Here is a 27,804-nt window from a genome sequence, read left to right as displayed (position 1 = left end):
ACTTTGATGCGCAACGTCAAGCAACACCTTTCAGACGACAAAAACTTTAGTGAAATGACCAACTTTATAAAAGCCCTGCAAGCTAAGTTGGCTGATTTCAAAACAAAATCTAATTTTGCTCAAAAGCTTATTTTAGCTTAAGACCTTTGAGCCAAAACCACAAAGGTTTTTACCATTTACAGGGGGAAAATGTTGCAAACATTATGTGTTGTCTAACAATTACATTATATTATATGATGTTTTGTCAAATTAATATTACGCTTTAACCATATACAGAAAATCGACATCAATGTACGAAAGTTGGTTTTCAACATCTACAAAAGAAGAAAGTAAATTAAACAAGAATATGTGGGGGAAGTACGGTTAGGTCGAATCTTATGTGGCCTCCACCATGGATTGTGTACAGATTTCCTCTAAAGACTTTCATCCACAATCGAATTACCCAGATGTGTGGTCCCAATTGCCGATGGTAAGGCATCTTAAAACTTCTTAACATTGTTTTCTAAATTGAAAATTAGCCCATAGGAGTCTGTGTTAGTTAAAACAAGTAAATACGGCCGTAAGTTCGGCCAGGCCGAATCTTATGTTCCCTCCACCATGGATTGCGTAGAAACTTCTACGAAAGACTGTCATCCACAATCGAATTACTTGGGTTACGGTAACACTTGCCGATGGCAAGGTATCTTAAAACTTCCTAACACCGTAATATATACCACATAGTCCATACGTGGTATATATTAAACAAAAAAAAAGGCCGATTAAATACGTATATAATTAAGTTTAAAGTTTCTATAGAAATAAAGTTTTGACAAAATAAAATTTTGACAACATTTTCTATAGAAGTAAAATTTGGAAAAAGAAATAAAATGTTGACAAAATTTTCTATAAAAATAAAATTTTGACAAAATGTTCTATAGAAATAAAATTTTGACAAAATTTTCTATAGAAATAAAATTTTGACAAAATTTTCTATAGAAATAACATTTTGACAATGTTTTCTATAAAAATAAAACTTTGATAGATTATTTTTGGCTCGAGTGGCAACCATGATTATGAACCGATAAGGACCAATTTTTGTGTGATTGGGGATCGCCTATATATAACTATAGACCGATATGGACCAATTTTGGCATGGTTATTAGCGGCCTTAAACTAACACCACGTTGCAAATTTCAATCGGATCGGATGAATTTTGCTCCTCTAAGAGGCTCCGGAGATCAAATCTGGGGAACGGTTTATATGGGGGCTATATATAATTATGGACCGATATGGACAAATTCTTGCGTGTTTGTTGGAGAGCACATTCTAACACCACGTTCCAAATTTCAACACGATCGGATGAATTTTGCTCCTCCAAGAGGCTCCGGAGGACAAATCTGGGGATCGATTTATATGGGGGCTATATATAATTATGGGCCGATGTAAACCAATTCTTGCATGGTTGTTAGAGACCATATACTAACACCACGGACGAAATTTCAATCGGATCGGATGACTTTTGCTCCTATAAGGGTCTCCGGAGGTCATATGGGGGCTTTATATAATTATGGACCGATGTGGACCAATTTTTGCATGGTTGTTAGAGACCATATACTAACACCATGTACCAAATTTCAGCCGGATCGGATGAAATTTGGTTCTCTTAGAGGCTCCGCAAGCCAAATCGGGGGATCGGTTTATATGGGGGCTATATGTAATTATGGACCGATATGGACCAATTTTTGTATGGTTATTAGAGACCATATACCAACACCATGTACCAAATTTCAGCCAGATCGAATGAAATTTGCTTCTCCTTGAGGCTCCGCAAGCCAAATCTGGGGATCGGTTTATATGGGGGCGATATATAATTATGGACCGATATGCACCAATTTTTGCATGGTTGTTAGAGACCATATACTAACACCATGTACCAAATTTCAGCCGGATCGGATGAAATTTGCTTCTCTTAGAGGCCTCGCAAGCCAAATCACGGGATCGGTTTATATGGGGGCTATATATAATTATGGACCGATGTGGACCAATTTTTGCGTGGTTGTTAGAGACCATATACTAACACCATGTACCAAATTTCAGCCGGATCAGATGAAATTTGCTTCTCTTAGAGCAATCGCAAGCCAAATTTGGGGGTCCGTTTATATGGGGGCTATACGTAAAAGTTGACCGATATGGTACATTTGCAATACAATCCGACCTACATCAATAGCAACTACTTGTGCCAAGTTTCAAGTTGATAGCTTGTTTCGTTCGGAAGTTAGCGTGATTTCAACAGACGGACGGACATGCTCAGATCGACTCAGAATTTCAGCACGACCCAGAATATATATACTTTATGGGGTCTTAGAGCAATATTTCGATGTGTTACAAACGGAATGACAAAGTTAATATACCCCCATCCTATGGTGGAGGGTATAAAAAACACCTTATATACCTATATAAGCCAACCGATATGGACCAACTTTTGGATGGTGATTAGAAATCCTATACTAGGTTAGGTTAGGTTATGTGGCAGCCCGATGTATCAGGCTCACTTAGACTATTCAGTCCATTGTGATACCACAGTGGTGAACTTCTCTCTTATCACTGAGTGCTGCCCGATTCCATGTTAAGCTCAATGACAAGGGACCTCCTTTTTATAGCCGAGTCCGAACGGCGTTCCACCTTGCAGTGAAACCACTTAGAGAAGCTTTGAAACCCTCAGAAATGTCACCAGCATTACTGAGGTGGGATAATCCACCGCTGAAAAACTTTTTGGTGTTCGGTCGTAGCAGGAATCGAACCCACGACCTTGTGTATGCAAGGCGGGCATGCTAACCATTGCACCACGGTGGCTCCAAATCCTATACTAACATCACGTCTCAAATTACAACCGATTGAATGAAATTTGCCCTTTAGAGTTTCCGGAAATCAGATCTGGCGGTCGGTTTATATATCATCCCAGAAATTTATAGGCTATAACTATGACTCATTTGTAATTCCATCCGACCTACTTCAGTTGTACAGGTGTGTGGGGGGATACCAACGATAGCGGGGATGAGTGGGGTAATGATGGAATCCCTGAAGAATATGAGAAGTGGACTGTATCTTGTGTATAGACCAATGTATTATTTCTCATATTAATGAGAAATAATAAATTTAAATCCAAACGAAACCCAACCGGAAAGCGATGTAAGAAATGAAAAGATGGACAACCAAAGTTTCAATTTACAACAACAAATTTATTGAAAAAGGGAAATAGAAATGAGAAGAGATGAGAGGCTCACCTTTATGACGCGGCAGGAAAATTAGCAGTGAGCGATAGAAAAGAAACTTTAAACCAGCTAACGTAATGTACTAAATTTTAATATGCAGTAATTTACAATAGATTTTATTTCAGCAATCTGACAATTCAAAATATTAATTAAATTATGATTTTATGAAAATTCAATAACGCTCATTCAGTTTATAATTCATAATTCATTTAGCATAATTCAATGGAAATAATTTTTAAAAATTTAAAATTGTTAACAAACGTGAAGTTTGTCCATCAATACCAGCTACTTGTGTCAAATTTCAAGTCTATAGCTTGTTTTGTCCGGAAGTTAGCGTGATTTCCACAGACGGATGGGCTGACATCTCTAGTTTGACTCAGAATTTCACCTATAGGCCAATATTTCGATATATTACAAACGGAATGACAAAGCTTATATACCCCCAAGCCTACTTTAAGACCACCCCCAAATGCTTACGTTTACTAATTCAGTACGGGTGGTTTTGGCTATCAGCGTTGCCAGAACTGTTTCACCAAAAACCGCTAGATTTGTCCAAAAAAATAGCTAAAAAAAGCTAAAAAATGCTAAAAAAATAGCTAGAAAAAAAGCTAATTTTTTTGTATCAAAAGTCACATTTTTTATTGAAATTTAACAAACCAAATGCTTACGTTTACTAATTCAGTACGGGTGGTTTTGGCTATCAGCGTTGCCAGAACTGTTTCACCAAAAACCGCTAGATTTGTCCAAAAAAATAGCTAAAAAAAGCTAAAAAATGCTAAAAAAAATAGCTAGAAAAAAAGCTAATTTTTTGTATCAAAAGTCACATTTTTTATTGAAATTTAACAAACCAAATGCTTACGTTTACTAATTCAGTACGGGTGGTTTTGACTATCAGCGTTGCCAGAACTGTTTCACCAAAAACCGCTAGATTTGCCCAAAAAATAGCCAAAAAAAGCTAAAAAATGCTTAAAAAAATAGCTAGAAAAAAATCTAATTTTTTTTGTATCAAAAGTCACATTTTTTATTGAAATTTAACAAACTTAAAGGCTTTATTTCACTTAAAATGCATATTATTTTCATTTTAATTCCACTTCTGTGAGACTGTAACAATATCTAAGGCATTTAGCTCTGTTTGCGTATTCGATACATTTTGATTTCTATCACAAATTTTTTACTGGAAGTCCTTCGTTTTGTGGGAGCTACCTTCCCAACACTTCTATTTTATTTACTTGTTATTTTAAAATATTAAATGATCTAAGCATGCTTTGGATTTGGTAAAAAAATGATTTGTCATTTTTTTAAATAAAATTTTAGTTTGGTTTTGAAATTGTGAAAAATTCGAAATACATTACTTTTATTTAAATTTTATTTATTTACTGACAGTTTATCTAACAAATTTGTATGGTAATAGTAGATTTAAAGTTTACGATAACTTTTATGTATATAATGAAAAAACTTTACAACAAGGTGTATTTGCTACAAAAATGCCGCATAATGGCTGGACTCATTATTAATGTTTCAACTGAGCTTTGAAATATGTGGAAACCCTTATACTTGCAGCAAGGCTTAGATAAAAACGCCGATTTATCCATATTTCAATAGAAACATGTCGAAAATAAAAAAGCCAAAAATAGCTAAAAGGGTCATGACAAAAAGCCAGAAAAAAAGCTAAAAGCTAAATGCATTTTTTTCCCCGCTAAACGTCTTCAAAAAAAGCCAAATCATACCGGGAAAAAAGCTAAATTGGCAACGCTGTTGACTATCCCATCAAACATTTTTTTTAAGTTCTAAAGGCACGAGGTTCTTAACAGCACTTCCAAAAATTTCTTCCCAAAGAAGTTCTTAATTTTATCTACTATATTCTGGGTCGTGGTGAAATTTTGAGTCGATCTAACGAAGTCCATCCATCAGTTTAAATCACGCTAACTTCAGAACGAAACTTTGGACTTGAAACTAGGTACAAGTTGTTATTGATGTAGATCGGATGGTAATGTAAATGGTCCATATCGGACCATTTTTGGGTATAGCCGCATATAAACCGACCCCCAAGATTTGTCTTGCGAAGCCTCTTGAGAGAGCTAATCGGATCGGATGAACCGTTTGAGATTTGGTACGTAGTGTTAGTTCATCTCCTCTAACAACGATGCCAAAATTGGCATATATCGGTCCATAATTATATACAGCCCCCATTTAAACCGAACCACTCCGCCCACAAGATTTAACTTCAAAGGAGGACCAAATTTCATTTGATCCGTTTGAAATTTGACCCAGTATATACCATTGGTTCATATTGGTACATATTTATAAATATGAGTACCTCAACCAACAGAAGAAAAGTATATTTGTCAAATTTATTTGGACAAAGCTCTATAGACTGCAAGATGGTTGGATGGACAGCCATTTCGGAATAAATTCGGAAAATCACTCGAACCTCCCAAAACAAAGGTTTTCGAGTCGGGTTTGCCTAAAATAAATTTCATACAAATTTGGCAAAGCAAAAGATAATATTCTATTTCCAAAGTCAAACAATCGATTTGAGTGCAGTTGAACTTTTTCTATAGAAAATTTTCTCAAAGTTTATTTCTATAGAAAATTTTATTTCTATAGAAAATATTGTCAAAAAAAAATTATTTCTAAAGAAAATTTTTTTCAAAATTTTAGTTCTACTGGAAAAAATTTATTTTTGCAATTTCTATAGAAAATTTTCTCAAAATTTTATTTCTATAAATCAAATCAAAAATTCCATTGAAATCCTAAAAAATCTAAATTTTTATATGAAGAACTTCTTTTGATCATATTTCCTAAACTAAGCGCCTTATAGCAAAATGGAGGCTAATTCATGACCATCCCCAAAAAATCACAAATTCCATCGAAATCCTAAAAAAATCCAACTTTTTGTATGAAAAACTTCTTTTGCTTCCTATCTCCTAAACTAAACGACCTAGAGCGAAAAGGAGGTTAATTCGTACCCAACTCCAAAAAATCAAAAATGTCACAAAATCCAAAAAATAAAACTTCTATTGCTCAAAGCGTCCTAGATCAAAAAGGAGGTTAACCCTCTAATGCCCAAGCCCGCCTTTTGGGCGGTCTTCATTTTATAAGGAAGCTTTTAGTAAAACACACCTTAAGAGAACAAAAATGCGTAAAACAAAAAGAAAACTTAGTTAAAACTGTTCAAGAGGCTTTGCAGCATATACTGCATTTTACCGTATACATTTTTCTTGTTTAGTTTTCTTGCTTTCGTGTGGTTAACATTGAAAATTTAATCAGCTGGCAAAAAATTGGGGCATTAGAGGGTTAATTCGTGACCATCCCAAAAAAATCAAAAATTCTATCCAAAACCTAAAAACAAATTTTTTATATCAAAAACATCTTTTGCTCATATCTCCTAAACTAAGCGGCCCACAATGAAAAGGATGTTAATTCGTGACCACTCCCAAAAAATCAAAAATTTCACCAAATCCTAAAAAAAAATCCACATTTTTATATGAAAAACTTCGTTTGTTTATATCTCCTAAACTAATCGTCCTAGAGCGAAAAGGAGGTTAATACGTGACCACCCCTTAAAAATTAAAAATTGCATCCATATCCTAAAAAATTAAAAGTTTTATGTGAAAAACTTCTTTTGCTCATATCTCCTCAACTAAGCGTCCTAGGGCGAAAAGGAGGATAATTCGAGACCACCCCCAAAAAATCAAAAATTCCATCCAAATCCTAAAAAAATAAAAATTTTATATGAAAAACTTCTTTTGCTCATATCTCCTAAACTAAGCGTCGTAGGGCGAAAAGGAGGTCAATTCGAGACCACCCCCAAAAAATCAAAAATTCCATCCAAATCCGAAAAAAATAAAAATTTTATATGAAAAACTTCTTTTGCTCATATCTCCTAAACTACGCGTCCTAGAGCGAAAGGGAGGTTAAAATTTCCATCCAAAGGGGGTTAATTCTTGATATGAAAAACTTGTTTTGCTCATATCTCCTAAACTACGCGTCCTAGAGCGAAAAGGAGGTTAATTCGTGACCACCCCCAAAAAATCAAAAATTTCATCCAAATCCTAAAAAATCAAAATTTTTATATGAAAAACTTTTTTTGCTCATATCTGCGCCCTAGGACGCATAGTTTAGGAGATATGAGCAAAAGAAATCCTAAAAAATCAAAATTTTTATATGAAAAACTTCCTTTGCTCATATCTCCTAAACTAAGCGTCCTAGAATTAACCTCTTTTCGCTCTAGGACGCTTAGTTTGAAAGATGTGAACAAAAGAAGTTTTTCATATAAAAATTTTAATTTTTTAAGGATTTGGATGGAATTTTTTATTTTTTGGGGGTGGTCTCGAATGAACCTCTTTTTTGCTGTAGGACGCTTAGTGTAGGAGATATGAGCAAAAGAAGTTTTTCATATATAAATTTAGATTTTTTTAGGATTTGGATGGAAAGCTAAACCTCCTTTTCGCTCCAGGACGCGTAGTTTAGGTGATATGAACAAAATAAGTTTTTAGGATATATGAGCAAAAGAAGGTTTTCATATAAAAGTTTTAATTGTATTAGGATTTCGATGGAATGTTTGATTTTTTGGTCACGAACTAACCCCTTTTCGCTCTAAGATGCCTGGTTTAGGAGATGTGAGCAAAAGAAGTTTTTCATATAAAACTTTTGATTTTTTTTAGGATTTTGTTGCTATGTTATTTGTGAATTTTTGGGGTCGTTCACGAATGTGACGCTTAGTTTAGAAGATATGAGCTAAAAAAGAAGAAAAACAAAATCGAAATTTTTATATGAAAAACTTCTTTTCTATAGAAATAAAATTTTTCTTAAAATTTTATTTCTATAGAAAATTTTGTCAAAATTTTGTTTCTATAGAAAATTTGCTCAAAATTACATTTCTATAGAAAATTTTCTAAAAAAATATTTCTACAGAAACTTTTCTCAAAAATTTTATTTCTATTGGAAATTTTGTAAAAATTTTATTTCTATAGAAAATTTTGTCAAAATTTTATTTTTAATTGTCTAAATATTAATATTTTTCAACATTTTATTTCTATAGAAAATTTTGCCAATTTGTTTTTTATAGGAAATTTGGCCAAAATTTTATTTCTATCAAAAATTTATGTACCTTTTAGATAAAGTGGAATATTTTGTAAAATCAACATTAAAAATATCTACCAACTGTGGCTACCTGCCTATTTACCAAGTAAATCAGCACAGTTTCTTTGTTGACAAATTTTAGAATGGCTGGGCACTTTCGTGCAAGCGAAGCAACTGGTCTTTAAAGTCTAACTTTATTTGTGCATCGGTTACCTCTTGCACTTTTTGGAAATTCAATGACTTTAGTCCAAGCTTATTTTCATTCAACTTTTGCACAAAGGGTACAATAATAGTATATTCATATGTACTAAATTTGGTTGACATATCGGCCAAACTATAGAGATCGCCACATATTTCATATACTTCGAATGGGATCAAAATTTTGATCTACACAACGATGCAGGGTGAAATATAGTCGACGTCATCCGAGTTTAGACTTCCCTTACTTGGTTTGTACTACAATTGGTTTCGTTTAACCATGTCCAGCAGAAAAGGAGCTTCCAAAAAGTAGTTTGGATCCCTAATCTGTGATCCGGAAGTAGAGCGAACTTCGGCCATCTTCAATGAATTTTACATGGGATTGTCATAGTCTGTTGAAATCACGCTAACTTCCGAACGAAACAAGCTATCGACTTGAAACTTGGCACAAGTAGTTGTTATTGATGTAGGTCGGATGGTATTGCAAATGGGCCATATCGGTCTACTTTTACGTATAGCCCCCATATAAACTGGCTTGCGAGGCCTTTAAGAGAAGCAAATTTCATCCGATCCGGCTGAAATTTGGTACATGGTGTTAGTATATGGTCTTTAACAACCATGCAGAAATTGGTCCACATCGGTCCATAATTATATATAGCCCCCATATAAACCGATCCCCCGATTTGGTTTGCGAGGCCTCTAAGAGAAGCAAATTTCACCCGATCCGGCTGAAATTTGGTACATGGTGTTAGTATATTGTCTTTAACAAACATGCAAAAATTGGTCCACATCGGTCCATAATTATATATAGCCCCCATATAAACCCATCACCAGATTTGACCTCCGGAGCCTCTTGGAAGACCAAAATTCATCTGATTCAGTTGAAATTTGGTACGTGGTGTTAATATATGGCCTTAAACTCCCATGCAAAAATTGGTCGGTATCGGTCCATAATTATATATAGGCCCCATATAAACCGATCCGAGTGAGTTGAAATTTGGTACATTGTGCTAGTATATGGTCGTTAACAACCATGCCTAACTAGGTCCATATCGGTCTATAGTTATATATATATATCCCTCAGATAAATCGATTTCCAATCACACAAAAATTGGTCCATATCAAGTTCATAATTGTATATAGCCCCCATATAAGCGACCCCCATATTTCAATTCTGGCTCTCTACGTACCGTGCAAAAGTCCATATCAATTCGTAATTATTTGTAGACTTACCTATACATACCTTTTTTGTCTAATATATACCACGTATGGACTAACTCAATTTAGAAAACGATGTTAAGAAGTTTTAAGATACCATAACCCAAGTAATTCGATTCTGGATGACAGTCTTTTGTAGAAGTTTCTACGCAATCCATGGTGGAGGGTACATAAGATTCGGCCTGGCCGAACTTACGGCCGTATATACTTGTTATTGTTTCTTTTTTAACTTTTTTTTATTTTATATTTTTTTGCGACATTTAATTGTCTAAAATTTAAACGTTGACTTTAAACCGCCAAATAGTGTATTTTCTAAGACTGGTCCAAAAGAAATTCATCGGAAGTGACAAAATTAATGGGTGATCCGGGAAGCTGTTAAAAAAATTTTGTTGGAAGAACTTCCAATTTTTTTTTTTGCTGGGCATATATTAACTATCTATACAATATTGATGGCCAAATTCTCTCAATCAATTACCAACTCGTGTAAAGAGGCTTTTCACATAAAATTGCTTTCTTAATTTGATTTCGTTGAATGCGAATAGATTGTTCTTTGACAAATTTTGTCGAATTATCTATGATATGACCATAATTAATTTTTACTACATATTGAGATGAGTTCGATTTGATTTCGAAATTACATTTCTAATTTTGTGTTCAACTTACATTGCAATATCAAAGAGATATGCGTATGGACTTGATTAGATGGGCAAATTATCTTAATTGCACTTAAATGCAATCAACTCTGGGTAGTGGTCATGAAACTGGTTATAACCAGTTTTCGAATAAACAATAAACACGGGGTTTTCATATCCCAAAATATGTTCCTTAATTGGTAACAATCATATTTTATTTATGGTATTTACATTTTACTATTGGCAAAACAATATATGTTAATTACATGTATATTAATTGATTACATACACAAGAAGAGGTGAATTTTATAATTATATGAGAGGATTACAAATTGTAGATAATCTTCAATCGAAGTGAAATAGAAAATATTTTATTGTTTATCATAATTTTATTACGTATACGGCGAACATTGGTAATTAAGGCAAAAACTCATGGGGCGGAACTAAATTTACTTAGTTTATCACAATTCTATGTTCTGCGTATAGCACAATACTATGAGCGTAGCCAGGGGAGGCCGATAAGTATAATTTAGTCATTTTAACTAATCGCAATGTAATGCAACGTTCAATGCGATCAACTTTCAACGCCTGTAGATTAGACTAGGGACCCATAAACTTGGAAGAAACACCTCAACTTTCACACAAAGAAAATATTATCTTAATATCTTTATCCGTTCAAAAGTTGCAGACTTGTTTCCAAAAGAATAGATTAGGAATTACTGTGTGAAGGACCTATGGACGTACGGATGGACACCAAGAGCTAGATCGACTCAGGTCGATCTGTATATATTTTATGGGGTCTAAAACCAATATTTCTGGTACACTCAAAAAAGGGGGCGCTAATGTTAACTTAAATTTATTTTATTGAGGCCAAAGATTTCATGTTAAAATACGAATGCAAATTTTGCTTAGCGTAGAAGACGCATTTCTCTAATATAAAGTTTTTTCCTTGTCCCAAAGTCGATAAACTTTTCAATGAAGTCGTATTGTCCTTATAATTAACCGATTTTACTTAAAAATGGGTATCATAACATGAAAGAAAAAATTGTTGGGCTTTGGTCAACTTGACTTTAATAATTCAGAAAAATTCTTTAAAATTAATGAAATTGTCTTTAAATTTGTTGTTTTTTGCATCTTGACTACAAGCAAAAAATCATTCAAATATAGGACATGTTTTTCAACACTTTATTTTAAAGACGTTTTTTACTTGAAACATGGCGTAATTTCTACTGGAAGTCAAGTCTTAATTTGGAAAATAAGGTTGTCGTTAATTCGTTTTTAAAGGACTTTGATAGCATATGAAGAAAAAAAGCTGAAAAAGCGAAAATTTTAAATTTGCTTCCTAGAAGCAAGTACACAAAATCCAAATTTAAAAGAGAATTGTGTCTTAAAAGTATCCTTACTTGGCTCGGAATCCCATTTCACAGGACAAACTATGGAAGGAATGAACCATTTAATAGATCTTTAAGATTATTTAACACAGTTGCAAATTCCTCTGATATTACTCAAAGTAGACATTTGTTTAATATTTCTATAAGACAATTACTAAATAATGAAAATTTTAATTAATTGAATACCAATTTAGTAGTAAGTATATACATTGTACGAGTATTTATATAATATAAATATAACCCAACTGTTTCGTATTATTCAATTAAATAGTATGTAAGAGTTATACTTGGTAGATGAAATAAATAAATAAATAAATGAAATGAAATGAATCAATACCAACATTTTTAAAATAAATAAAAAATCTTTGGAACCGGGCATACTTTTTCTTCAGTGTGATTTTAGTTAAACTAAAAATAAGAAAAAAAATTGTATACAAATACAATACATAATTTTACTAAAACATAAAATAATTCATATTTTCCTAAAACGGGAGAAGTTTGCTTAAATTGAGTTCATAAGTCTTTCAAAAAGTATTGACTTAGTTGTAACATGTTTCAATCAGAAAACTATTTTAGTTAAAATTTTCAAAAATAAACCTAAATTTTCTATCATGGTGGGTTCACTTCTTTAATACCCTAACCACTATTTTGTTTACAGTATAATAAAAAGACACAAGTATATACGGCCGTAAGTTCGGCCAGGCCGAATCTTATGTACCCTCCACCATGGATTGCGTAGAAACTTCTACGAAAGACTGTCATCAAAAAATTTCAACTCACATGGTTGTTAAATATCATATACTACCACCACGTACCAAATTTCAAGCAGACCGGATGAATTTTGCTTCTCCAAAAGGCACCGGAGGTCAAATCTGGGGATCGGTTTATATGGGAGCTATATATTATTATGGACTGATAGGAACCAATTTCTGCATGGTTGTTGGATACCCTATACTAACATCACGTACTAAATTTCAACCGAATGGGAAGAATTTTGCTCTTCCAAGGTGCTCCGGAGGTCAAATCTGGGGATCGGTTTATATGGGGCCTATATATAATTATGGACCGATATCGATTAATTTTTGCATGGGTGTTTGAGGCCATATATTAACATCACGTACCAAATTTCAACTGCATCAGATAAATTTTGGTCTTCCAAGAGGCTCCGAAGGTCAAATCTGGTGATCGGTTTATATGGGGGCTATATATAATTATGGACCGATATGGACCAATTTTTGCATGGTTGTTGGAGACCCTATACTAACACCATGTACCAAATATCAGCCGGATCGGATGAAATTTGCTTCTCTTAGAGGCTCTGCAAGTCAAATCGGGGGATCGGTTTATATGGGGGCTATATATAATTATGGACCGATGTGGACCAATTTTTGCATGGTTGTTAGAGACCATATACTAACACCATGTACCAAATTTCAGCCGGATCGGATGAAATTTGTTTCTCGTAGAGGCCTCGCAAGCCAAATTTGAGGGTCCGTTTATATGGGGGCTATACGTAAAAGTGGACCGATATGGCCCATTTGCAATACCATCCGACCTACATCAATAACAACTACTTGTGCCAAGTTTCAAGTCGATAGCTTGTTTCGTTCGGAAGTTAGCGTGATTTCAACAGACGGACGGACAGACGGACGGACGGACATGCTCAGATCGACTCAGAATTTCACCACGACCCAGAATATATGGGGTCTTAGAGCAATATTTCGATGTGTTACAAACGGAATGACAAAGTTGATATACCCCCATCCTATGGTGGAGGGTATAAAAATATACAGCCACCCCGTATGTGAGAGCTGTATGTGGGAGCTATATCTCAATCTAAAACTTACAACACATTAAATTCGATTCAGAATTGGGTCTCAAAGTGCCCCTTATGAGTGTTTAATATAAACGAACTTTTGGACTTTTTCCATTACCGGGAAAGCGGGCATTTGTTTCGAATTTCCCGGGATCACAGTCAAAGAAAAACTGTTTTGATGTGGAAACCATTTGAATAAATTAGAGATCGCCTGAAGGTACGCCGTCAAATGTGCTGGGTGATGCATATACAGGTTATTGTTCCCATATACATCCAGTTAAATCTGAATTTATAGACTCAAAATTTAAGTCGGGTAATGTCCTGGGTTGGGACACAATGTTAGTAAAAACAAATTGGGTAAAGTCTAAAGTCGAGCGGGGCCGACTATATTATACCCTTCACCACTATGTAGACCAAAATTTGTGTTACCATCTCAACTCCTTCAAATTTGTCGGGAGTTATTATGAAGGTTTATATTCCCATATACAAATATTTATATCTTAACCGATTTAGAGACATTTTTTTGTTCTTCTACAAAATCTCCAGAATTAAAATTTAAATCGGCTAACGCCCTGGGATCGAACACAATTCTACTAAACAAATATGAGAATTATAAAGCTAGAGCAATTTTAATGCATTTGCATGAATGCTCTTTTGTGCATTCATGATTTATCGGGCGATACATGTGTATTCGAGATATACGACAATTTGAGTAACTTTTAAAATTTTTGCTACTTAGCAGTTGTGCAAAATGTGGGTAGTTTGGCCGTATTTGCATAAACCGGAAGAACAAATATATGGAGGCTTTATCTAAATCTGAACTAAATTAGATCAAACTTGGCACACTTAAATAGCATATTAAATATATTCTATTGGATGAAAATCCCATTGAAAATGGGTCTAGTATATGAAACATTCTACCATATTTCCCCAACTCTGGCGTATATATATGTGCCAAATTTGAGGACGATCGGACTTAAACTGCGAGCTGTACTTTGAACACAAAATTACATATACAGACAGACGGACATCGCTAAATCGACTCAGAATTTAATTCTATGACGATCGGTATACTAAACGATGGGTGTCAGACTTTTCTTTCTTGGCGTTACATACAAATGCACAAACTTATTATACCCTGTACCACAGTAGTGGTGAAGGGTATAAATATGGAAAACATTCAAATCGGAAGCACTTTTTAGGCAACTTCGCAAAAGTGTATTTATGATTTATCGGTCGATAGATATGTACTAGAAGTATAGGAAAATTGGAGCCATTTTTATAAGTTTTCGACTTGGCTGTGGCGATTTTACAAGGAAAATGTTGGTAGTTTTACCATTTTTGTCGAAATCAGAAAAACATATGTATGGGAGCTATATCTAAATCTGAACCGACTCCAACCAATTTTGGCATGCATAGTTACAATGTTAATTCTACCCTGTGCAAAATTTTACTTAAATCGGGTTAGAAATTTGACCTCTGTGGTCATATGAGTGTAAATCGGACGAAAGATATATATGGGAGCTATATCTAAATCTGAACCAATTTCAATCAAATTTAGCACACTCGACGATACTACTAATTGTACTCCTCAAGCAAATCAGGGTAATACTCTGGCTTCTGGGGTCATATAAGTCCATATCGGGCGAAAGATATGTATGGGGGCTATATCTATATCTGAACCGATTTCAATCAAATTTAGCGCACTTTACAACACTACCAACTGTACTCCTTGTACAAAATTTCAAGTAAATCGGGGTAAAACTCTGGCTTCTGGGGCCATATAACTGAATATCGGACGAAAGATATATATGGGTGCAATATCTGAATCTGAACCGATTTCTTCCAAAATCAATATGGTTCTATTCTGACCCAAAAATGAAACTTGTGCCAAATTTGAAGTCGATTGGACTGAAACTGCGACCGGGACTTTGATTACAAAAATGTGTTCACAGACAGACAGACATGGCTATATCGACTCAGGTACCGATCCTGAGCAATATTGCCAAAGACACCTTGTGTCTATATATGCAATAACTTATAATACCCTGTTCCACAGTGTGGCACAGGGTATAAAAACTTTTGGAAATTAAAGAAACTTATTTTGATTTCACCATCATAAAACGGGGTCACTATATGCACATGTTTGATCGATATTCCCAAAAGGGAATCCAGTAAAATGAACCGTTGTTGATAAAGTTTTACTCAGTCCACCATTCTATCGGAATGTCAGTTAACAGAAATATGACAATCATAAATTAGGAAGAGCAACCTTCTTTTTAAAAATTGAGAAAAACAAATTATAAACAAGTAAAGGGTGATTTGTTAAGAGCTTGATAACTTTTAAAAAAAAAAAACGCATAAAATTTGCAAAATCTCATCGGTTCTTTATTTGAAACGTTAGATTGGTCCATGACATTTACTTTTTGAAGATAATTTCATTTAAATGTTGACCGCGGCTGCGTCTTAGGTGGTCCATTCGGAAAGTCCAATTTTGGGCAACTTTTTCGAGCATTTCGGCCGGAATAGCCCGAATTTCTTCGGAAATGTTGTCTTCCAAAGCTGGAATAGTTGCTGGCTTATTTCTGTAGACTTTAGACTTGACGTAGCCCCACAAAAAATAGTCTAAAGGCGTCAAATCGCATGATCTTGGTGGCCAACTTACCGGTCCATTTCTTGAGATGAATTGTTCTCCAAAGTTTTCCCTCAAAATGGCCATAGAATCGCGAGCTGTGTGGCATGTAGCGCCATCTTGTTGAAACCACATGTCAACCAAGTTCAGTTCTTCCATTTTTGGCAACAAAAAGTTTGTTAGCATCGAACGATAGCGATCGCCATTCACCGTAACGTTGCGTCCAACAGCATCTTTGAAAAAATACGGTCCAATGATTCCACCAGCGTACAAACCACACCAAACAGTGCATTTTTCGGGATGCATGGGCAGTTCTTGAACGGCTTCTGGTTGCTCTTCACTCCAAATGCGGCAATTTTGCTTATTTACGTAGCCATTCAACCAGAAATGAGCCTCATCGCTGAACAAAATTTGTCGATAAAAAAGCGGATTTTCTGCCAACTTTTCTAGGGCCCATTCACTGAAAATTCGACGTTGTGGCTCGTTAGTAAGTCTATTCATGATGAAATGTCAAAGCATACTGAGCATCTTTCTCTTTGACACCATGTCTGAAATCCCACGTGATCTGTCAAATACTAATGCATGAAAATCCTAACCTCAAAAGAATCACCCTTTATATACGGCCGTAAGTTCGGCCAGGCCGAATCTTATGTACCCTCCACCATGAACTGTGTTGAAACTTCTACGAAAGACTGTCATCCTCAATCGAATTACTTGGGTTGTGGTATCTTAAAACTTCTTAACATCGTTTTCTAAATTGTGAGATAGTCCATACGTGGTATATAAAAAGAGGTATGTATAGGTAAGTCTACAAATAATTACGAATCGATATGGACTTTTGCACGGTACGTAGAGAGCCAGAATTGAAATGAGGGCTATATATAACTATAGACCGATATGGACCTAGTTAGGCATGGTTGTTAGCGGCCATACACTAGCACAATGTACCAAATTTCAACTGACTCGGATGAAATTTGCTTCTCCAAGAGGCTCCAAAACCAAATCTCGGGATCGGTTTATATGGGGGCTATATATGATTATGGACTGATATGGACCACTTTTGGCATCATGTACTAACATCACGTACCAAATTTCAACCAAATCGGATGAATTTTGCTCTTCCTAGGGGCTCCGGAGGTCAAATGTGGGGATCGGTTTATATGGGGGCTATATATAATTATGGACCGATTTCGACCAATTTTTGCATGGGAATTTGAATCCATATATTAACACCACATACCAAATTTCAACCGAATCGGTTGAATTTTGCTTTTCCACGAGGCTCGGCAAGCCAAATCGGGGGATCGGTTTATATGGGGGCTATATATAATTATGGACCGATGTGGACCAATTTTTGCATGGGTGTTAGAGACCATATACCAACTACATGTACCAAATTTCAGCCGGATCGGATGAAATTTGCTTCTCTTAGAGGCTCGGCAAGGCAAATCGGGGGATCGGTTTATATGGGGGCTATATATAATGATGGACCGCTGTGGACCAGTTCCTGCATGGTTTTTAGAGACCATATACCAACTACATGTACCAAATTTCAGCCGGATCGGATGAAATTTCTTCTCTTAGAGGCTCCGCAAGCCAAATCTGGGGACTGGTTTATATGGGGGCTATATATAATTATGGACCGATGTGGACCAATTTTTGCATGGTTGTTAGAGACCATATACCAACAACATGTACCAAATTTCAGCCGGGTCGGATGAAATTTGCTTCTCTTAGAGGATCGGCAAGCCAAATTTGAGGGTCCGTTTATATGGGGGCTATACGTAAAAGTGGACCGATATGGCCCATTTTCAATACCATACGACCTACATCAATAATAACTACTTGTGGCAAGTTTCAAGTCGATAGCTTGTTTCGTTCGGAAGTTGGTGTGATTTCAACAGACGGACGGACGGACATGCTCAGATCGACTCAGAATTTCACCACGACCCAGAATATATATATACTTTATGGGGTCTTAGAGCAATATTTCGATGTGTTACAAACGGAATGACAAAGTTAATATACCCCCATCCTATGGTGGAGGGTATAAAAATTGAATTAAAAGAACTTGCTGGGTAGTTAAAATAAAGAACATCATTGGGAGTGCATCTTCTGGAAGTGGTTTTAAAGTTGTGCCTTTAGAAGAACTTCCATTTTTTTGCTGGGCCCACCAAAAAAAAGCGTCGCCAAAAAAGTAGTGAAAAAGGTCCTTTTGGATCCGGAAGTGGTACCAAATTGCCGCAGAATCGACGAATTTAACATGGGCTTGTCATAGGACGGATGTCCACCATTTCACCAGCCGCCTCACAGAATTTGCATCACTTCTTAAGGTGGGAGGCTAATTCAGTGTTTTGGATGTGAATTAAGAAATTTTGTGATATTTTGACAAATAAATAATTTTTAAAATTTTCATGATTTTTAATGCTTGTCTGGAACGTTTGTCATCAAATATTTTCAAAAATTCGCAATTTTTCTAGAAACGATTTAACATTTTTGTCGGCAAAATTTAAATAATTTGTACCACTTTATTAATTCTTAACCTGTTTTAGCCTATTTGAAACAAAAAAAAAATATATATATATATATATATATATATATATATATATATATATATATATATATATATATATATATATATATATATATATATATATATATATATATATATATATATATACAGACTTTAAAACAAGTAACAGATGACGAATTAATAAATGTTACCAATTATTAAAATTTTGTCGAAAAAATGCAAAATCCAGTCTAGAAAATTTTGAAATTTTTAAAATATTTGAGGTCAAACGTTTCAGACAACCATTAGAAAGCATTAAATAAATCATAAAAATCATGAAAATTATTTATTTGGCGAAATACTCGTGTTACAAAATTTTTTAATTCACGTCCAAAACACCGAATTTGAATCACACCTTAAGAAGTGATGCAAATTCAGTGCAACGGCTATAGAAATCGTGCACATTTGTGCTATGACAAGCCCATTTTAAATTGATCACTTCTGCGTCAATTTTGCACCACTTCCGGATCCAAAAAGAACACATTCACTACTTTTTTGGCGACGCTTTTTTTTGCTGGTATTAGTAATACATAGCTATCGTCTGGTACACAAACATCACATCCTAGTGGATATTACAGATATGCGGTTATGCTTATTTATAAAGTTGATTTTTTTTCTTCGTTCATGTTCTTGATCCACTTGTTTGACCTTTTATTCTTGTTCTTATCTCATGGAGTTAGTAAATGTAATTTTGGAATATTGTAATCAAGTTGATGGTATTTTGACATTTTTATTATCTCTGTCAAGTCAAATGATAGATAGACATTGGCATTACTATATCAGTGCAGTGTAGTCCTAAACTAAGGAGTGGAGAATACACGTACATACACGCAAAGAAATAAATGGAATATGGATATCGCAAAGATGATCTTTATTGTTACTACGCAGGAAATTCTTTTAATTCAATTCTTTATAACTCCCTTTTTTATATTTTTGATGGGTAATTTTAACTTCTTTTTCAATTTGGTTAAAAACAGGGTAAGAATTAATAAAATGATACAAAATATTTAAATTTTGTCGAAAAACTGGTAAATCCATTGTAGAAAAATTTCCTAATTCCTAATTTTTGAAAATATTTAAGGTCGAAAGTTTTAGCATTAAAAATCATAAAAAATTATGAAAATTATTTATTTGTCAAAATATTACTAAATTTTTGAATTCACATCCAAAACATTGAATTCGGATCACACCTTAAGAAATGATGCAAATTCAGAAATGGTGGACATCTGTCCTATGACAAGCCCATTTTAAATTCATCGCTTCTGGGCCAATATTGCACCACTTCCGGATCCATAACGAACATTTTCACGACTTCTTTAGCAACGCTGTTTTTTGGGGTATGCAATCAATAATATCGTTAAGTATGCTGAATTTAATTGAAATCGGTTAAGATTTATATACAGCTCTCATATATATTTTTCGCCCGATTTAGAGGCCAACGATTTTACTGCGATTTACGTGAAATTTCGCACAGAGACTTAAGGGAATTGCGACACTCAAAAAAAAGTGAGCTCTCTATTTCACTAAAGCCAATTTAACTTTATTTTAGTTCATGAAATTATTATGTTTGGAGAAAGTTTCCTTTACTCTAATCATTTTTTTGCGTACGTTAGATAAATTAACTAAAACCGAGGAAACAAATATACACAAATGAAGCATAAAGATTAACTAAATTCGTGTCTTCAACAAAATAGTTCAGAATTTCTTTAAATTTGTAAATTTTACCAAAAAGGCGTCCATCATGAACTTCGTATGTCACTAAAGACATTCTTGCAATTTTGAACTCCAAGTTTTTCCTTCAAACTACAAAATTTTCTTTAACAAGTGAAAAAACTTAGTTATGTCTAATAAATTTTCTTGAATTTGTCGAAAAATATTTACTTATTTTTATGATATCGGCGTGATGCCAACGTTTGTAATACTGTTTAGTTAAAATTTTCTACAAATATTCAAAATTTTCTAAAATTAACCGAAAGTTTTCTTCCTGGTGGGTTCACTGTTTTTTCAGTGCGGTTTAGATTTATATACAGCTCCCATATATATTTTTCGCCCGATTTAGACCACAGAGGCCAACGATGTTGCTGCGATTTACGTGAAATTTCGCACAGAGACTTAAGAGAATTGCTACACTCAAAAAAAAGTGAACTCTGTATTTCACAAAAGCCAATTCAACTTTATTTTACTTCATGGAATTATTATGTTTGGAGAAAGTTTCCTTTACTCTAATCATAAATTAACTAAAACCGAGGAAACAAATATACACAAATGAAGCATAAAGATTAACTAAATTCGTGTCTTCCACAAAATAGTTCAGTATTTCTTTAAACTTGCAAATTTTACTAAAAATGCGTTCATCATTAACTTCGTATGTCACTAAAGACATTCTTGCAATTTTGAACTCCAAATTTTTCCTTGAAACTAAAAATTTTTCTTTAATAAGTGAAAAAACTTAATTATGTCTAATAGATTTTCTTGAATTTGTCGAAAAATATTTACTTATTTTAATGACATCGGCGTGATGCCAGCGTTTGTAACACTGTTTAGTTAAAATTTTCTAAAAATATTCAAAATTTTCTGAAATTAACCAAAAAATTTCTTCCTGGTGGGTTTACTGTTTTTTTAGTGTATGCACGTCAAATTTGGCTGAATAATTTTTTGCGTACGTTAGTTAAATCAACTCAAAAAAAAAGGGGAAAAACTATACACAAATGAAGCATAACGATTTACTAAATTCGTACCTCTCACAAAATAGTTCATTATTTCTTTAAATTTGTCAATTTTACTACAAATGCGTCCATCGTGACTTCATATGGCACTAAAGACATTCTTGCAGTTTTGAACTCCATTTTTTTTAACAAGTGAAAAATAAAATAATTATGTCTAATAATATTTCTTGAATTTGTCGAAAAATATTTACTTATGTTTATGATGTCGGCGTGATGTCAGCGTGGTAATACTGTTTAGTTAAAATTTTCTAAAAATAATCGTAATTTTCTAAAATTACCCTGGTGGGTTCTCTGTTTTTTATACCCTAAACCACCACATAGTGGTCAGGGTATAATAAGTTTGATCTGCCAAAAAATGTGTCTACCAGAAATATTGATTTTAGACCCCATAAAATATATACCGATCGACTCACAATCACCTCCTGAGTCGATGTAGCGCTTGGTGTCCGTCAGTTCGTCTGTCCATGTATTTGTTGTTCACAGGATTCCGGTCGCAATTATTAACCGATTATGATGAAATTTGGTACAGGGAGTTTTTTGGGCACAAGAACGAACGCTATTGAATTTGGAAGAAATCGGATCAAATTTAGATATAGCTCCCATATATATGTATCGCCCGATTTCGACAAATAGGGTTACGTTGCGCTTTTTTACAAACGGATCGTCACCAAATTTGGCAAAAAGTAATTTTTTTCACCGCCCTTCAAGTCTGCAAAATTGCATCCAAATAGGTTCAGATTTAGATATAGCTCCCATATATATGTATCGCCCGATGTTGCCAAATTTGGCCGTAAAGCCCTTATTTATCAACCGATCTTACTCAAAGTTGGCTAAATGTGATCTTCTATAGCACTAATTATATGTGCAAAAAATTATCGAAATCGGTTCAGATTTAGCTATAGCTCCCATATATATGTACCGCCCGATTTTTCTAAATTTGACCATAAAACCCTTATTTATCAACAGATCTTACTCAAAGTTGGCCAAATGTAATCTTCTATAGCACTAACTGTATATGCAAAATGTCACCGAAATCGGTTCAGATTGAGATATAGCTCCCATATATGCATCGCCCTATTTTGAAAAATGTGCCCCTAATAACCTTATGTTTGACCATAGATGCCTCATTTCTTAACTGATCTTACTGAAATTTTGCACAAGGTAACCTTTTGTGGTATTAATCAAACCCGCAAAATATTATGCAAATTGGTTCAGATTTACATATAGCTTCCATATATATGCATCGCTCGATTTTCCCAAATTTGACCATAATACTTTTATTTATTAACCAATGTTACTCAAATTTCAAAGTTTGAGTACTAGCCGATAGTATTTATACGTATTTGTAGCTCTTACGTAAGAATATTGCTAGATTTTTACAAATTTGGATTGATTTAATTAAGCTATTTTCTCTTTTTAATAATGGGCTCAATATTAGTGGCATACTAACCCCGTATGTGCAATATCAACACAGTCAGTATTGCTAGAAGTAGGGGAAATTCCCTATATGTAGGTTTTTTCTACTATTTAGCGTCTTGTAGGGACGTAGGGCCACAATGTAGAGACTTTTTCACTCAACACAATTTGTAATAATTTTTACATTTTGTTGGCTCTAGAGGTGGAAATTAGAAGCCGGCAAGGTTTGATCTTTAACAATGTGTAGTAACGACAGTTACCACTAGTACCAAAAAAACAAACAACATTTTAAGATTACCACAAATCTACCAAACAAATATTTCTATAGAATTTTTTGTCAAAACTTTATTCCTGTAGGAAATTTTGTCAACATTTTATTTCTAGAGAAAATTTTGTCAAAATCGTATTTCTATAGAATTTTTTTTTTTTCAAAATATTATTTCCATAAAAAATTTTCTCAAAACTTTATTTCTATGGAATTTTTTCTCAAAGTTTTATTTATATAGAATTTATTATCAAAATTTTATTTCTATAAAAAAAAATTTCTCATAAAAAATTGTTTATAGAAACTTTTTCAAAAATTGTATTTCTATAGAGATTTAACAAAAAAAAATACTATTTTTGGTAGAATTCTACCAACTGTGGCAACCGTGGTGGTAACGCAAATTTATTTTCTACGTTATATACGTTGCGTTTCCAAGTTTTAAGATAATAAAGTACTTACAACCATTTTTATACCCTCCACCATAGAATGGGGGTATATTAACTTTGTCATTCCGTTTGTAACACATCGAAATATTGCTCTAAGACCCCATAAAGTATATATATTCTGGGTCGTGGTGAAATTCTGAGTCGATCTGAGCATGTCCGTCCGTCCGTCCGTCTGTTGAAATCACGCTAACTTCCGAACGAAACAAGATATCGACTTGAAACTTGGCACAAGTAGTTGTTATTGATGTAGGTCGGATGGTATTGCAAATGGGCCATATCGGTCCACTTTTACGTATAGCCCCCATATAAACGGACCCCCAAATTTGGCTTGCGATTGCTCTAAGAGAAGCAAATTTCATCCGATCCGGCTGAAATTTGGTACATGGTGTTAGTATATGGTCTCTAACAACCATGCAAAAATTGGTTCATATCGGTCCACTTTTACGTATAGCCCCCATATAAACGGACCCCCAAATTTGGCTTGCGATTGCTCTAAGAGAAGCAAATTTCATCCAATCCGGCTGAAATTTGTTACATGGTGTTAGCATACGGTCTCTAACAACAATGCAAAAATTGGTCCATATCGGTCCATTTTTACGTATAGCCCCCATATAAACGGACCCCCAAATTTGGCTTGCGATTGCTCTAAGAGAAGCAAATTTCATCCGATCCGGCTGAAATTTGGTACATGGTGTTGATATATGGTCTCTAATGACCATGCAAAAATTGGTCCACATCGGCCCATAATTATATATAGCCCCCATATAAACCGATCCCCAGGTTTGACCTCCGGAGCCTCTTAGAGGAGCAAAATTCATCCGCTCCGGTTGAAATTTGGTACGTGGTGTTAGTATATTGTCTCTAACAACCATGCCAAAATTGGTCCATATCGGTCCATAATTATATATAGCCCCCATATAAGCCGATTCCCAGATTTGACCTCCGGAGCCTCTTAGAGGAGCAAAATTCATCCGATCCGGTTGAAATTTGGTACGTGGTGTTTGTATATGGTCTCTAACAACCATGCAAGAATTGGTCCATATCGGCCCATAATATATATAGCCGATACCCAATCACACAAAAATTGGTCCATATCGGTTCATAATCATGGTTGCCACTCGAGCCAAAAATAATGTACCAAAATTTTATTTTTATAGAAAACATTGTCAAAATGTTATTTCTATAGAAAATTTTGTCAACATTTTATTTCTATAGAAAATTTTGTCAAAATTTTATTTCTATAGAAAATTTTGTCAAAATGTTATTTCTATAGAAATTTTTTCCAAATTTTATTTCTATAGAAACTTTTGTCAAAATTTTATTTCTATAGAAAATTTTGTCAAAATTTTATTTCTATAGAACATTTTTTCCAAATTTTATTTCTATAGAAAATTTTTTCCAAATATTACTTCTATAGAAAATGTTGCCAAAATTTTATTTTGTCAAAATTTTATTTCTATAGAAACTTTAAACTTAATTATATACGTATTTAGTAGGCCTTTTTAGTTTAATATATTCCACGTATGGACTATCACAATGGACTGAATAGTCTAAGTGAGCCTGAATCTTAATCGGGCTGCCACTTTAACCTAATGGACTATGCGGTATATATTACGGTGTTAGGAAGTTTTAAGATACCTTGCCATCGGCAAGCGTTACCGCAACTTAAGTAATTCGATTGTGGATGGCAGTGTTTAGAAGAAGTTTCTACGCAATCCATGATGGAGGGTACATAAGCTTCGGCCTAGCCGAACTTACGGCCGTATATACTTGTTATTTTGTAAAATTTGTCTAAATAAAACGAAAAATATTGTAGGGAAAATTGTTTGGGAATGTATGGGAAAGTAGGGAACTTTTTTTGTCCTTGTAGGGTAAACCCAACATTTACCCTGACAACACTGACCATGAGCTATAGTCAGATTGAGACAAAGCACCCATAAACATGTACCCCTTAATTTTCTTATATATGCAACTGCGGTTTATCTCCCAGATATATATCAATGTTACCCCACAAATGCTTACGATTACTAATTCAGTAAGGGTGGTTTAGGGTATGATATAGCCGGCCCCGCCCGACTTTCTACTTTACTTACTTGTTAATAAATATATAGAATAATTTCTACTTGAAGTAGAGTCTGAATTTTGTCATTAACATGTTTTTAATGGACTTTTATAAAACATGAAGAAAAACAGCTAAAAAGACGACTAAATTGAAATTTGTTTCCTAAAATCAAGTAGGTCAAACTCAAATTTAAAAGAAAATTGTATCTTAAATGTATCCTTACTTTGATTTTCCGCTTCTTTGTCTTCGAATCAATACTAAAATCATTAGTGTAAAGACAAAATCTTCGGAACCGGGCATGCTTTTTTTCAGTGTAAAGGCAAATATGTATAAATATAAATGTGAAAAATCCATAGAGAATTATGCAAATAAAATGCACAAACTGTCTCAGCTGGTTATTGCCCTGTTATTGGATGCCGTGCGATAACCAACGTATGGAGTAAAACCGACAACAAACAAAAAAACATTCTACTTTAAGTCATGTACAGTCTCACATTTTCCACAAAATACAATACAAAAATGTCATACGACAAACATATATTGAATGCATATGTATGTAAGTATGTATGTAATAATATTTGGCCATGCGAAAATAGCAATAAGAAAACACGCATACATGCGTGTAAGAAATGCAAAACAATCTTCAGAATTATATTGATCAATAGTAAACCGAACATCACAATTATAATGAAGAACGACAAAGAGCTCATGCGCGTGTGTGTGAGTGTGCACATCGTGGTTGGATACACATAACTGTTGAAAACTTGTTGATGGGTGTTGTGGGGGGTAAGAGGATACAAATCTCGTTGAGTTCCAACAATAAAAATAAAACACTCTCTCCCTCTTTCCCTCTCTCACGCACTATGACGTCTATTTAGTTTCGCAGAGTTTTGTCATCTCAAATCAATAAAAAAAATACTCCATATACATACCTGCGCTAGCTTTTTGCTTTCAAGGGTCCAAAGCACCATTTTTACGACACACAATGACAATTATAGTTTAATGTTCCGATAGTTTTCATATTTCGCATAATTATTTTTAATAAATAATACACAACAAAAATACACACAATACGTGAAAATGAGTTGATTGTAATTATATTTTGTTGATTTTAATTTTGTAATAACATAAAGACGACCGAAGTACACAATTCTTCAACATAATACTTTCTTACAGAATAGTTCATAATTTTTAAAAAATGAGTCTTAAATTTTGTATGGAGATAAAGACAAGTTAGTGAATTTTCACTCTTCGAACTACGAAATCTATTTATTTTTAATAATTTTTCTTCAACTTAACTAAAAACATTCATTTGATATTTATAACACAACACGGTATTCTAGTTTGCCTATACACATAAAAATGAAAACATTTACCGATCACCGCACAACAACTGAACCGCCTAACTCAATGCAAAAAACCGAACTGACAATAGATTTTTGTGCACGAAGTAATCAACCTTTTGTGTAAAGGGTGGTAGTGGATACAATCGTAATTGGGGAAAGGGACATTTGCTAATGTAGACTTTGGAGATACTCTCTTCCGAAATGTTTTTATTGAAGAATTCACCAATTTCTCCACGCATTTGAGATAAGTGGGAGAATTGCGTAGCCACAAGGCGGCCGTCACAGAAACTACCAGCATTAAGTATGGTTTATGTCTAGAATTGACATAAATCACAATTTAGTTACGATAAGAGCTAAAGTTGACTAATTTCGAATTCGCCATGTATTAGCATAGATCAAGAAATGAATAGTTATTTTGATTGTTTTCCGTGCGCTATCTCCGTAATCAAGTGACTTAATTTCTTCATAGACCAAGAAATTTATAGACGTCTCATGACAATTCACAATGAATTTGTTTATTTTCAGTGCGCAGTCAAGTGACTCAATTTCTTTTTGAAAAACGAGAATTACCGTACAAATCATTTAATTTTGCATTAAAAAAAGTATCGATGAAAAGTACACACAAAAAAATAACTGCAAATAAATATTAACAACTTTATTTGTATGTAAAATCTGCTGATGCTCAACCAATTTGTCTATTGAATATGAGACATTTGTTGTTGAAATGTGTTTGTAGATACTTGACAGA

General features: G+C 34.0%; 1 protein-coding gene across 1 annotated transcript in view; it reads right to left on the bottom strand.

The window, feature by feature from the left end:
* The window catches only part of Snmp2 (Sensory neuron membrane protein 2), a 691,945-nt gene extending 664,838 nt beyond the window's left edge, over nt 1–27,107 (bottom strand). Inside the window, exon 1 of the mRNA XM_075305636.1 lies at nt 26,643–27,107. The gene's annotated coding sequence lies outside the window, so the exon portion shown is untranslated. The remainder of the gene's footprint in view (nt 1–26,642) is intronic.
* Between the last annotated feature and the right edge of the window lie 697 nt (nt 27,108–27,804).

This window comes from Haematobia irritans, chromosome 4 (genome assembly GCF_050003625.1).
Source record: "Haematobia irritans isolate KBUSLIRL chromosome 4, ASM5000362v1, whole genome shotgun sequence".
NCBI classification, from domain to species: Eukaryota; Metazoa; Arthropoda; class Insecta; order Diptera; family Muscidae; genus Haematobia; species Haematobia irritans.
The sequence above is the reverse complement of the archived record's forward strand: the minus strand, read 5'-3'. Positions and strand labels throughout refer to the sequence as shown.